General features: G+C 40.2%; 1 long non-coding RNA gene across 1 annotated transcript; it reads left to right on the top strand.

Annotated features, from left to right (window-relative positions):
• Window positions 1–486: 486 nt before the first annotated feature.
• On the top strand, window positions 487–4,373 carry LOC309674226. The gene is made up of 3 exons (XR_014269374.1): window positions 487–560; window positions 2,813–2,854; window positions 4,346–4,373. It is a non-coding gene; the product is annotated as an uncharacterized lncRNA (long non-coding RNA).
• The last annotated feature ends 7,890 nt before the right edge of the window (window positions 4,374–12,263 follow it).

Genomic DNA, 12,263 nt, shown 5'->3' with positions numbered 1-12,263 from the left:
CGCCTCCCCAACCCCCGTCGTGAGGAGAAGTGGCGGGAGGCGGTGGAAGCCGCTTCCCGCCCGCGCCCCGTCTGAGGTGGGGCTGGGTGTCCCCGCCACCCCCGTCTCTGAGGCGGAGGGGACGCGGCGGGCGGGACGGCGGCCACCGCCCCGGCAGCGCCCCGTGGGGAGAGCGGTCAGGCGGCCTCCGCTGCCTGGGGTCAGTGCCCGGCGGTGGCGGGGCGGGCCGGGAGCGCCGGGCAGGGGGATCGCGAGCGGCCGGTGACGGTTTTTACCGTTACAGTCTGGGGTGACAACAGCGGCGCGGGCGCGGGAGCTCGTTTAAATACATTTAGGCGAGCGGCGCGGTCTTGTGGGAAAGAATGCGAGCCGTGGCCAGAGAGTAACATAAATTCCCGCCCTCCCGTAGCGCCGGTGTTGCAGCGAAGAGCCGAGGGCCCGCGGGCCGCTCCAGCCGCCTGTTGCTGAGCAGAGCGCTGTCCTGAGACCTGCGAATAAACCGGGGGGGTGAGCTCATGCGGAGCGTTCCCCGCTCTCTTGTGACCCCGGGAGTGCTCACGGTAATAAAATAAAGTGTGTGAGTAAGGGGTTACAGGGTTGCGGTCAGCGCTTCTTCCTTTCCCTCATAACACGAGCACAGAATTCGGTTTGGAAAATGATTACTGGCTTTTAGGTGTTTTTCTTTTTGTCCTGGTGCTGCTATTTTAAGCTATAAATCAATGTTCCTGTCAGACTAGCTTTCGCTCCTACACGTTTCAGAGCCAACAGTATGCTTTCTGTGCAGTGTTTGAACACAGCCGTTCTACCAGCAGACACAGGGACATACAGAAAAAGCAATTAAGTCAGTAAGGCTTCTGGTACGCACGTGGGTCTGTCTTTGTAACTTCTAGTGCAGGAGTTGTCATTGTTGGAGCTACAGGGATAGTTGTAGGTCTAAAGAGCTAAAAAAAACCCAGATTTTGTGCAGGGTTAGAAATCTTAGCAACATTTTTAGCTCTGAACTTCTTTTTTCATTTTTCTCTTTTAGTATGCTGGGGATTGTATTTACATGTGTATACTTATTGAATCTGCAGTGGTAGAAGTCAGGCAACTAATTTCCATCTTGTACAATGCAGTTTTGTTTAGAAAGCGGTATACCTGTAAGCTTGATAATAGCTAATCAAATTATGTTATTGGCTTTCAAAACAAAATATCCACCTCTCAGCAGTAATGAGTGTATTAAGTCACTTGAACTATACACCATAAGGGTATTTTATGGTTTTAGCTATTGGCTATATAGCATTGTACTTACCATTTCTAGTATATGCATTCGCAGCAGTGCCTCTTTAGCCTACTATGGATCAGTAATAATGCGCACACATAAAAATCCTTCTGGATACTAATGTGCAGCAGCTGGGAATTACAAAAAGCAATTAGTCCATGTTATGAACTAATAATCTGCTAAATTCCATTTTGTGGAAGTATGCAAACCTAATAAACCACGTTTAGTCATTTGTGGGACTTGCATATAAGCTGTCTGATTAAAATGAATTGCTTTAAGTTTGGGATCTTGTATAATGAGTTCTAGTTGAGATATGCATATGCATGCATATGTTTTAAAGAAAAAAGTGTAATTATAAAAAGCTGTATTGATGGCTCTAATAGGTGTAGTTACTACTGGAGAGCTGGGCAGAGAAGAACCTAATGAGGTTCAACAAAAGCAAGTGCAAGGTCCTGCACCTGGGGAGGAAGAATGCTAGGCACCAGTACAGGTTAGGGGCGGACCTGCTGGGAAGTAGCTCTGAGGAGAAGGATCTGGGGGTCATGGTAGACCGTAAATTATCCATGGCCCAGCAATGTGCCCTTGTTGCCAAAAAGGCCAATGGAATCCTGGGCTGCATAGGGAAGAGTGTGGCCAGTAGGTCAAGGGAGGTCATTCTCCCCCTCTACTCTGCACTGGTGAGGCCACAACTGGAATACTGTGTCCAGTTTTGGGCTCCCCAGTTCAAGAGGGACAGGGAACTGCTGGAGCGAGTCCAGCGAAGGGCAACTAAGATGATTAAGGGCTTGGAGCATCTCCCTTATGAGGAAAGGCTGAGAGAGCTGGGACTCTAGCCTAGAGAAGAGAAGGCTGAGGGGAGACCTTATTATGGCGTACAAGTATCTAAAGGGTGGGTTGAAGGAGGATGGAGCCAGGCTCTTTTCAATGGTTCCCAGTAACAGGACGAGGGGTAATGGGCACAAGTTAGAACACAGGAAGTTCCGTTCAAATACACGGAAAAACTTCTTTACGGTGAGGGTGACAGAGCACTGGCACAGGCTGCCCAGGGAGGTTGTGGAGTCCCCTTCTCTGAAGATTTTCAAGACCCGCCTGGATGCAGTCCTGAGTAATGTGCTCTGGGCAATCCTGCTTTAGCAGGGGAGTTGGACTAGATGATCTCTAGAGGTCCCTTCCAACTCTGAAAATTCTGTGATTCTGTGAAAATAAAATATAGAACAGATGGCCACTTTTGGTAGCCTTCTGAAACTCCTCATGTACAGGGCTAAAATACGTATGTTTGTATTTGGGTATGTGTTGGTGTTAAGGGTTTGTGTCACTATTTGGGTTATGTCGGTGTAATTTTTGCCCATGTAAAAATCAGTTTTTATTGTCTGGACTACATGACTGTTCTGCAGGCCCCTCACTGAAATTCCTTGCCTGCTATTGTTGTGGCTACCTAACTTTTGAAGCCACATGTGGCAAAATTAACAGCAATACATGTAGCACTGCTTTTTTTTTTGTTTTTTCAAGTACCACCTTTACAGTGTTTTCTCTTTTCTTTGCCCTACTCAGGTCTATCGCAATGATGGCATATGAATAACAGCTTTGCAGCAGGTACTTCTTTAAAAAAATCAGTTTCTTTTGCCCTTTGCACTATTTAGTCTGTAATTATATATTAATTATGCTTCTACTATGAGATTTTTTTCCCCAGTTTAGTTTCATTAACTCTCCAGGTCCTAACAGATAGTTAGAAAGTAATGATAGATTTGATCACAATATTTTCCATTTATTGAACCCAAGGTGGAAATGTGTGAATTCTTTTGTCCTCTTCCAGTATGGTATTACACATGCAACAACGGATTCCCCATTGACTAAAAAAGAGATGCTGAACTTCCTTGCTTTTCCACATACTCAAAGTTTTAGTATTGTTAAGAAGCAGTATCTATTATTAGCACTACAGTGGTGACTAGCATCTCAGATGAGTTAAAGTGGTTAGAATGAAAGGATTAGCTTTTAAGACAGTATTTCTATGTCTCTATTTCATAAGAACTCAGGTGAGTCCAGTTAAACCCAATTCTACAAAGAACTTCATGTCAGCAGACTCTTCTGCTTACAAAAATCTCCATTGACTTTAGGGCCGTAATGTCTCTCTGTCCCAGATGATCAGATAATAATTTCTTCTTTTCTCACACATGATGAAGTCTTTTAATGAAGCTAAGAAATCCTCTCTTTACGTCCACTGAAGTAAGTGAGATGTACGAATACAGAAATAATAGGCTTTTGTAGAAAAAGGGAGAACATTGCATGCTTACAAACAATGTATCCGCAGTGCAGCCTCTTCCACAGTATCTTTTGGAGACTCCTGTATCCTGCAGTCAGGCTACATGGCACTGCAGCTGCAAGTGGCAGGAACAGTCGAACAGAACTATTTTCAAAGAGCTTAATGAACTTGCATTTGTCTGTAATTATAAGGTGTTTTGCTAGTATTAATACTTCATTAAAGTGCATGTGTCTGGTTAGCTCTAAGCATTAACCTATGTTTTACAGTAGTTATTTTCAGTACTAGGTACCACAGCAGAGAAGGATTAGGTTTTCTAGGCAAATGCACTTGGCTGTAATTAATCACTTTTCCTTGGCATGACTCAATGTTGTTCCTTGACTGCACCAACTTCTAACTTTTCTGAGTAACACCTGATTAGCTGCCTGAGAAAGTTTACAGAAATGCTGTATTCATATATTGCATAAACTCAATTGTATTACTCTCTTGATCTTATGAAGATTTAAGCATATGTTGAAATTTAAGGATTAGAGTCTCTTTTTATCAGTTTCTGGAGGATTGGAGGCTACTGTTGATCAGTGGATGTAGACTGTAAGGTCAATGCATTCTGCATTTCCCTCTTACCAAGCCATTAACTTTGGGTAATCTAAGGAATGAGCACTGGATAATTGAAGTTTTAAAAAAAAGGATACTTTTTTATCTTTCTGTGGTAATGTCTGCCTTTGTCATGGGTTTGTTGTAGAATGGTATTACTATATTGATAGCTTATGTGTGCAGGTGACTGGCGCAGAAAGAATACATTTCACACCTAAGAAATTTCTTTTTAGGGGAAAGAAAGAGCAGATTACTGAGGAGGTAAGCCAGTGTAACTTCACCATGATAGTCTGTCAATGTGCCTTGCTATTGTAAAGATGACTTCTGCTGTGAAACTAGGTTAGGTTCTCTTTAGTTCTGGGGGGTTGGCTGGCTGTGTTCTAGGAACTGCAACAAGACCAACACTTGAGGATTTTTCTACACTAACTCATCACCAGTCAGTATCTGAGCTAGATGGGAGCAGCTTGTCTAGGATTGGAAAATTTAAATCACAATTGTCAGTCATCTCAATACAAACTTTGTTTCATCACACAGTGCTGCTTGGTTCCTACTATAGGTGTGTCCTGTTGTTAAAACATAGTGGAGCTTAGATCTGCAGAGAATGCTACTACCAATTCACTATCTCCTTCAAGGAGTTTCTTGCAAGAAGTTCTACACAGCTATGTAGCAAAATTTGTTTTATTTTTTCATCTTCTTAGTTACTGTGACAACTGCTCTGAACCGCATTCTTAAGTGGTTTATAGTGGAGTAGCACAACAGTTGTAACAACACAATTCAAGGAATGTTTTTGAGAACATAAAACATATAGAAAAGAAAGATGAGCATGTTAAATATATATGTATGTACATATATATGTATATACACAAATGTTTATTCTAGAAGTTGCTAACTAAGAATAAGATTCAAAAAACCCTGATTTTCCTACTTTTCTTCTGAAAAATTCCAGATGAGAATATATTATCATGTCTATGTAAAGCATGTATGATAGTGTATAAGTAGTTAAAATTACACAGTAAATGCAAACAAAAAATCTTTCTGCTTTTGTAGCAGCATTGCTATGAAACTATGATAGCCTGATTTTTCAAAAGGCAATAGGTAGTTTTCAGGAGTTTGACTTTGTGGTTGGATAGATGAGTACCACTAAAAGGAAAAAATTGAAGCCAACAAACTGTCCCTATATATCCCACCAAGTATCACATTTACTATGGCAGTGTTGTTTTTAGTAAAATTTTTAGGCAATGAGAGATGTATACTTGTATTCTGAGTATGTGTATTCTGTCTCAGAGCTTGTCAATATAAATGACTACCTGGCAAGCAATCTAAGTGCTTTATTCACAGTATGTGACCATTTTAACAATCTGAACAGAGACATTAATTTTACCACTATTAATTTCGGTTAATGTTTATGGTCATGTCTACACATGGACGCAGGGAAATTGAGGCAAATAAGCTGAAGGTGTTAAATGTGTTTAAGTTAAGAATATTAAACCTCATGTGGATATTGTCATTCAGCTTTAAATGGCCTTGCTGCACTGTGATTCTTTTCCAAGAACGTGCTTTTGGGGAGCAGTAAGACTGATCAAGTAGTTTACAAACCTGTTGCATCTACTAGCTGAGGTCTGGTAACTGACTTCTTGTATGGTCTTTGTGTATTATTTCCTTCAAATTGGAATGGTTGGTTTAAATCACTCTTGTTGATCAGTTTAAGCTTCCCTGTTTTACTTTGCACTGAAATGGACAGATACCTCAGCTGAGATACATACATTATATTTTCAAATTTTTTTATATCTCCCTTGCAAGAGCACATCTTGATACTCAGTCAATTCTTGATTAAGTATTTTTGCATGTAATTTTGCTTAATTCTGTTTCAAGGACCCCTGTATCTAAATCAGCCTATAAGATGACCTATGCAATACTTGCATATTTTTTCACTACATGTTTATAAGTGTCTGTTTCAGCTTTGCAGGCTTTTTTTTTTCCCCTGTAATATTAGGTGCTTGTATGTATCAACTCCTTTCCTAGTAGTTCCTCATATTGGATTTGATTTACCAAAGTATTAAAGCATGTGTGTATTGGTAAGTATAAGATTAGTCTGAAATTTTAAGTGTTTTGCTGGTTGGAGTCTCATAAATTATTTATATCTACTGCAGAATGAACAGGCTCAGAGGTTTCTGCAATTTTGTGTACATTTCAATTCACCACAAAGCCAAAGCCTTTGGACTGGCCAAGACTTCTGGAAAAGCCACTGGCTAAAATTAAATAACACTATATTTAGTATTAATTAACGCTTTGAATACATGCATGTATGTAATTGCTTTTTTACTGGATAGTCTCGAAGATTTTTAACTCTTTCATAAGTAATTTATGGTTTAAATAGTTATCTTATTTAGCATTCATACTAAAGATTTGTGACTTTGTATTAATAGATACAGGAGTTTACTGCTATCAGCAAGTACTAAATGGCCAAATTATGCAATACTTAAAGAAGAAATTGCTAGATAGCACCAAATTTCTGTATATATGTATAAACTCCTTCCATATACAGTGGAAATATAAATTCACAGAATAAATCACACTGACATACTTTTGAGTTTCTTATCTTATTCATTAATTCATCTTGACTAAAACTATTCTCATGTCCGAGACCTCAGAGGAGCTTCAAGTAATTACAATAAAGAAAGAAAATTAACCTAATACAGAAATATTTCCTTCTTCCTGCCCTGAGATCCTGAACCTACAGTTATTTTCACATAATTGGACCCTGTATTGCAGAAAATTCAGTAGGACTCATTGTAAGATTGCTCTATGAATGTATACATTTTGTTCTCTGTTCCTCATAAAAATGCAGTAGTGTCACAGAAAGGACAGTGTGTATTCAACACTGTGCCACTCATAGGTTTAAAGATCATTAGGAATGGAGTGAGTTTTATCCTGTTGCAAAGGGAAGAATCAAGAATTACATTAATCCGTGCAACACTTCTCGGCTTGAAAGAACTGTCCTTGTGATGTGTTATGTCCAGAAGATTTGTTTTAGAATATTTTTAAAGTGTACTGGAAATGTGATCATCTTTCTCTTAGTCTCCTCTGTAGTTAGGATCATAACTATTAAGAATTAAATTGTGAATCTCTTATACATAGAGAAGATCCCCATGCTTTGACTTACTTTTCTGTAGGGGTCAAGTGTTAGTGGACTGGATTTTTGCCCTATTACACAGGTGAGATTACCCATGTGAGTATTCAGAGATAGGAATGTGAGGTTCATAAACTCTGTCCTAAAGGAGCTTAGCTATAAACTATTGGTTCTGTTAAAATACTTTAAAAACATTTTTGTTTAAGGTATTATGTTCCATATGATATCAAGTAGTCAGTCCACTGACAAAAAATAACAATTAATAAACATTTTAATGTTTTTTGAAACTAGCAGATGTTTGGGTTCTGTTGTCTTGGAGCTGCTGGAAGATGAGAAGCAATAATTAAGGGCTACTAAGTTTGCTGCAGATGCCCGAAAATTAATTCAGGAGTGAAATCACAGAAACGCAGAATGGTAGGGGTTGCAAGGGAGCTTTGGAGATCATCTAGTCCAACCCCCTTGCCAAAGCAGGTTCACCTACAGCAGGTTGGACAGGAATGCATCCAGGAGGGTTTTGAATATCTCCAGAGAAGGAGACTCCACAACCTCTCTGGGCAGCCTGTTCCAGTGCTCTGCCACCCTCAAAGTAAAGAAGGTTTTCCTTATGTTGAGACAAGTTTCCTGGATTCCAGTTTGTGCCTGTTGCTCCTTGTCCTTTTGCAGGCACCACTGAAAAGAGTCTGGCCCTATCCTCTTGACACCCACCCTTTAGATATTTGTAGGTATTGATGAGATTTCCTCTCGGTCTTCTCTTCTCCAGGCTAAACAGACCCAGGCCTCTCAACCCTTCCCCATAAGAGAGGTGCTCCAGTCCCTTGATCATCGTCGTAGCCCTCTGCTGGACTCTCAAGCAGTTTCTTGTCTTTCTTGAACTGGGGAGCCCAGAACTGGACACAGTATTCCGTGAAATTCCCTTTGAGATTTTGGGCTCTGTGTATAGAAAAATGCCCCTGATGCCAGGCAACAACATTTGCCATGCAACTGTGTCATTCTTTACTGTTGCATACTATGTCAGCATTGCCAATTAAATGTGGTACACAGTGGTAAATTGTGTGCAAACTACTGCCAAATGAGGGTCAATAGCCTCAGCAATGTCACACTGTGCAAAGCATGCTGCGCTCATGAAACATTTTCTCCTGAGACAAACTTTCTACTTTCATTACAGTTTTCCTTGCAAAGCAGTTAGCCAAGCCTATACTCACATTTTTCACTCATACTGTATTTGATTTACATCAGCTGAAGGAAATGGCAATGTGCAACAGTGACTCTGGAATTTAAACAGAAACCCACAAGGGATCTCCATACTGCAGGCCAACTTCCAAATATGGGAGAAGAGAAGCAGCCGTAGTAGCCTGGGAAGCCATCCTCAGTACAGCAAGGGACAAAATAGTTGGGAATACATGAGCTTCTTGGAATTTGTTCAGAAAGGTGACTGCTGTAATGCTTTAGTCAGAGTAAAGGAATGAAATACAAATACAGTGACAGCAGAAGGAAGCATTGCTGAATGTTAACTGTCTAGGGCCTGAACAACAGAAGTGCAGCTATTTTTTTCAATTGTATTTTTTTTAATATGTAATAGTGCATTTACCCCAAATCCAAATGTGTATCCGTACTCCGCCAATACCACTCTGTGTGTTTGTGGATTTATCAGGAAGACTCATAACAACACTTGTGAGAAGACTAGTGGGACTAACTACCAGGTCTGCTTGAAATTCTGCCAGAACAGACTCTCAACAGAATCCACCAATCTTTAGACCCCACACTCTGCAAATCCTTATTCAAAGTCTTAAGAAGAGCTTTTAATATACATTTAACATAGGGAGGACTTTTTAAAAAAAAGTCCCAAGAAAGTAGAGGATCAACAGACTCTAACTACTAGCTGGTAGATTCACTTGTATTTAGCTGCTGCAGATTTTTGAAGCTTCTGACTTTCTTCAGTCGTGGTAGCTGTGTGTCAGCCAGGCCCATAGAGAAGCAGTGGCCTAAAGGCCAAAGGAGTACAGAGCCAAACCAGCAAGGGCAAGTCTGTCAGAGCAGAGGGCTGCAAAGTGGTTCATGTTTCTAGTGAGTCACTGTTGATAGAAACTTTGTAAATAGTACCCTTATTGGCTGCTTTATAGATGAGGTTTAGGACCTCTTGATAGGATGAAGATAAAACTGGCTTTTGGAAACAAGGAAAATGAAGCCAGCGTCTTACAAATTGAAATGCCGTTAGAAAAGCCCTCTTATGGAGGTGGACTTTTTATGACAGAAAATAATTTGTAGGCTGCTTTCCCTTACTCATTGTGAAAAAGCTGTGAATTTTCTAGAAAAAATAGCTCAGGATAGATTGGCTATGGAAGAGATAGGGTGCTGCTTGTCCTTGGAGACTTTGTTAGGATGAAGCTGGAGGTGGAAGATTATATTTTTCTTTTCAGACTGCCTAAAGGAAGTATTGTGTGTTCTCTTGGAAAAAGAGATTTTGATTGCACTGTGTTTCAAACTTCTGAAACTGACTTTGCTGTCTGAACAACAATTGAATTTGAGTTTCTTTAGGGTGGCATATTATGGTGGTATATATGAGAGTATATTATTTATATGTTATTAGGCAAAAGCATCAACATTTCTCTCTGCAGGTTCTAAACAACTTCTTGCGTACCTTCATGCATTTCTTCTACCACTGCCCCCAAAATAAACACACCATGTGCAAGTTGTAGTGGGAAGGACTGCTAAATTTCAAGCCACAAGTCTCTCAAATTAGAATTGTAATGTTAAAGTTGAGTCATAGTGATTCAGCTGATGTGCTATCAGTGAAAGATTTAGTAGGAGTGCTACTAAACCACACCATTAGCTTTCAGAGCTGTCCGAAATAGGAAATGTTGCAACTTTGATAAAGTTGTTTCTGTCTAATTGCAGAAATTTTGTACTTTATTCTGTAAGATGACCTTGCTTTGGCTGCTGTTTGAAGGATGTATTTTACCCCTCAAAAGGCTTAAATCCTAATGCCTGATTTGATTCTGCTTTTTATCTTCCATCCCTGTACATGATCACGGAGTCCAAAAAACAGTTTGCAAAGTTGTAAAAGACTCTCCCTTACAGTACGTGCTTAAACTGCTGAGTCTTTAGTTAGAGATTAAAAAAATAAATATATGCTATCCATAGCTGACAAAATAAGGGATTCTGAATGTTAAGTGCTTATAACTTCAGTAGAGATATATTTTCACTATATCGTCATAAAAAGATGTTATTGATTCCAAAAGTTGATATGGAACAAAGTTCATATTTGAACAAATTCACAGTATATAATCCCATCAGGGTCTATTGAACACAGAGACACTATTCTTTGCTCAAGAAGATCCTCAGCTTTAGATTTTTCAGCTGGACATGCGTACTCTGGGAATTGTTATTTTATTCTTTTGTACTCTTTCATAGGCATCTACTGTTGACCGCTGTCAGAGCTGGGACAGTGTGCTAGGTGACACACATTGTCTGTCTCTGTGAGTCTTCATGTTGTTCCTGTAAAGTGATTCTGCTTTAACGCCTCAAATCAAGAAAGAAGGCCCAAAATTGGTGTCAGGGTAATGAGAAACTTCGGGGTAATGATGTGCAATATGAAAGTAACTCATCTGTTGCTGTTACTTCCTCTTTTCTGTGTGACTGAGCTTTTCTTCTGCTAGGATTGACTCGTCTCTGTTACAACAAAGATACATATTGTATAAACACAGCACTGTTCCTATTTCCAAATTAGTGATTATGTGAGGGAAAACAATGCATGCTGCATCATCATGTCCTGACCCTACAGACAGCACAGTGATCTGAGAGGCACAGCTGTGGGTCAGGTTACGGAGCGGGCTTGCATCTGGTCACATGGCAGAGGCTGCCTGCTGGACAAACCTCTAGCTAGCATGTGTGCTTTTAGCACTCAAAACGTGAGCTATAAGAAAAAAAAAAGTACATATATTAAAGATATGTATTTGTGTACTCCCAAGCACCTTATTTACGTGCTTATGACACTTTCCGAGAGATATAATCCTTGCATCTCCCTCATGTAAGCTGGGAGTAAACTTGTGGCATCTGTCTTCCAAAAAAAAGAAGCCTGGAAACAACCTCCCATGGCTTCATGCAGACCCGTCTCTAACTAACATAGCCTAAAAATTCCATGTGTCTGTAATTAGGTTTGCATTTCTCTTGGAGACTGGGAGAGAGGGAAGAGAGAACATAATGCAATAGAAACCCAGGGAAAATTAGATCTGAAAATGAGGTAAAGAAAACAGACTCTGAACAAAGGACTGAGACAGGGAGAAAATTTCTTTTGGGACAATCATATAAGCATTCTACAGACAGGACTGTTTTGAGTATCTGAGAGCTTTCATAAAGGAGGAGAAGATTTTATTTTGTCCATGAAATGACAGTGAGCATAGACTACCTTTCAACAAAGGACAGATGCCTTCTATATTTTAATTTCAAAGTAATAGTAAAGGAGAGGAGGAACATAGATTTAAACTGAAGCAGAACGTTTTAAGAAATCCCCCCACATCTAAGTAGATACAGTTCATGCATCCACAGCACAAACCCCTTGGGAAGTCAGCTTCCTTCAGCTCCCATAGGAAATCAGTACTTCTATAGCTTTCAGGAAGAGTTAAAAATAATATCACTAAGCGTATTTCCAAATGTGACTGTCAGTAGGGAAGGCCCTACGCTGTGCTTGCTGTTGTCAGTAAACCTCTGTGCAGGCGATGTGTTTCTGTGAGGTGGTTGTGGTACAAAGGGTATCACCTCAGCACAGTTGCTTTCTAAATCTTGCAGCTGAGAGGATCCTGGGGATAACACAGTAACCTTCACTGTTGGGCACTAGAGTCTGCTTCTTCTTTTAGCTGTCTAGTTGCAAAGTATGGGATCAATATCAGTTTAGTATCCGAAGTACAAGGAGGATCATGGTTCACAATTTGCATGGCTCAATCCCTAAAAGCAAGTACCTTTCAAGTGGTTATAGAAAGGGCCTCCAGACCTTCTGGTTCTAACAGTCTGGGACCCCTTTGATT

Source organism: Vanellus vanellus (assembly GCF_965231255.1).
Source record: "Vanellus vanellus genome assembly, chromosome: 7".
NCBI classification, from domain to species: Eukaryota; Metazoa; Chordata; class Aves; order Charadriiformes; family Charadriidae; genus Vanellus; species Vanellus vanellus.
This window is presented reverse-complemented; position numbering and strand designations above follow the sequence as displayed.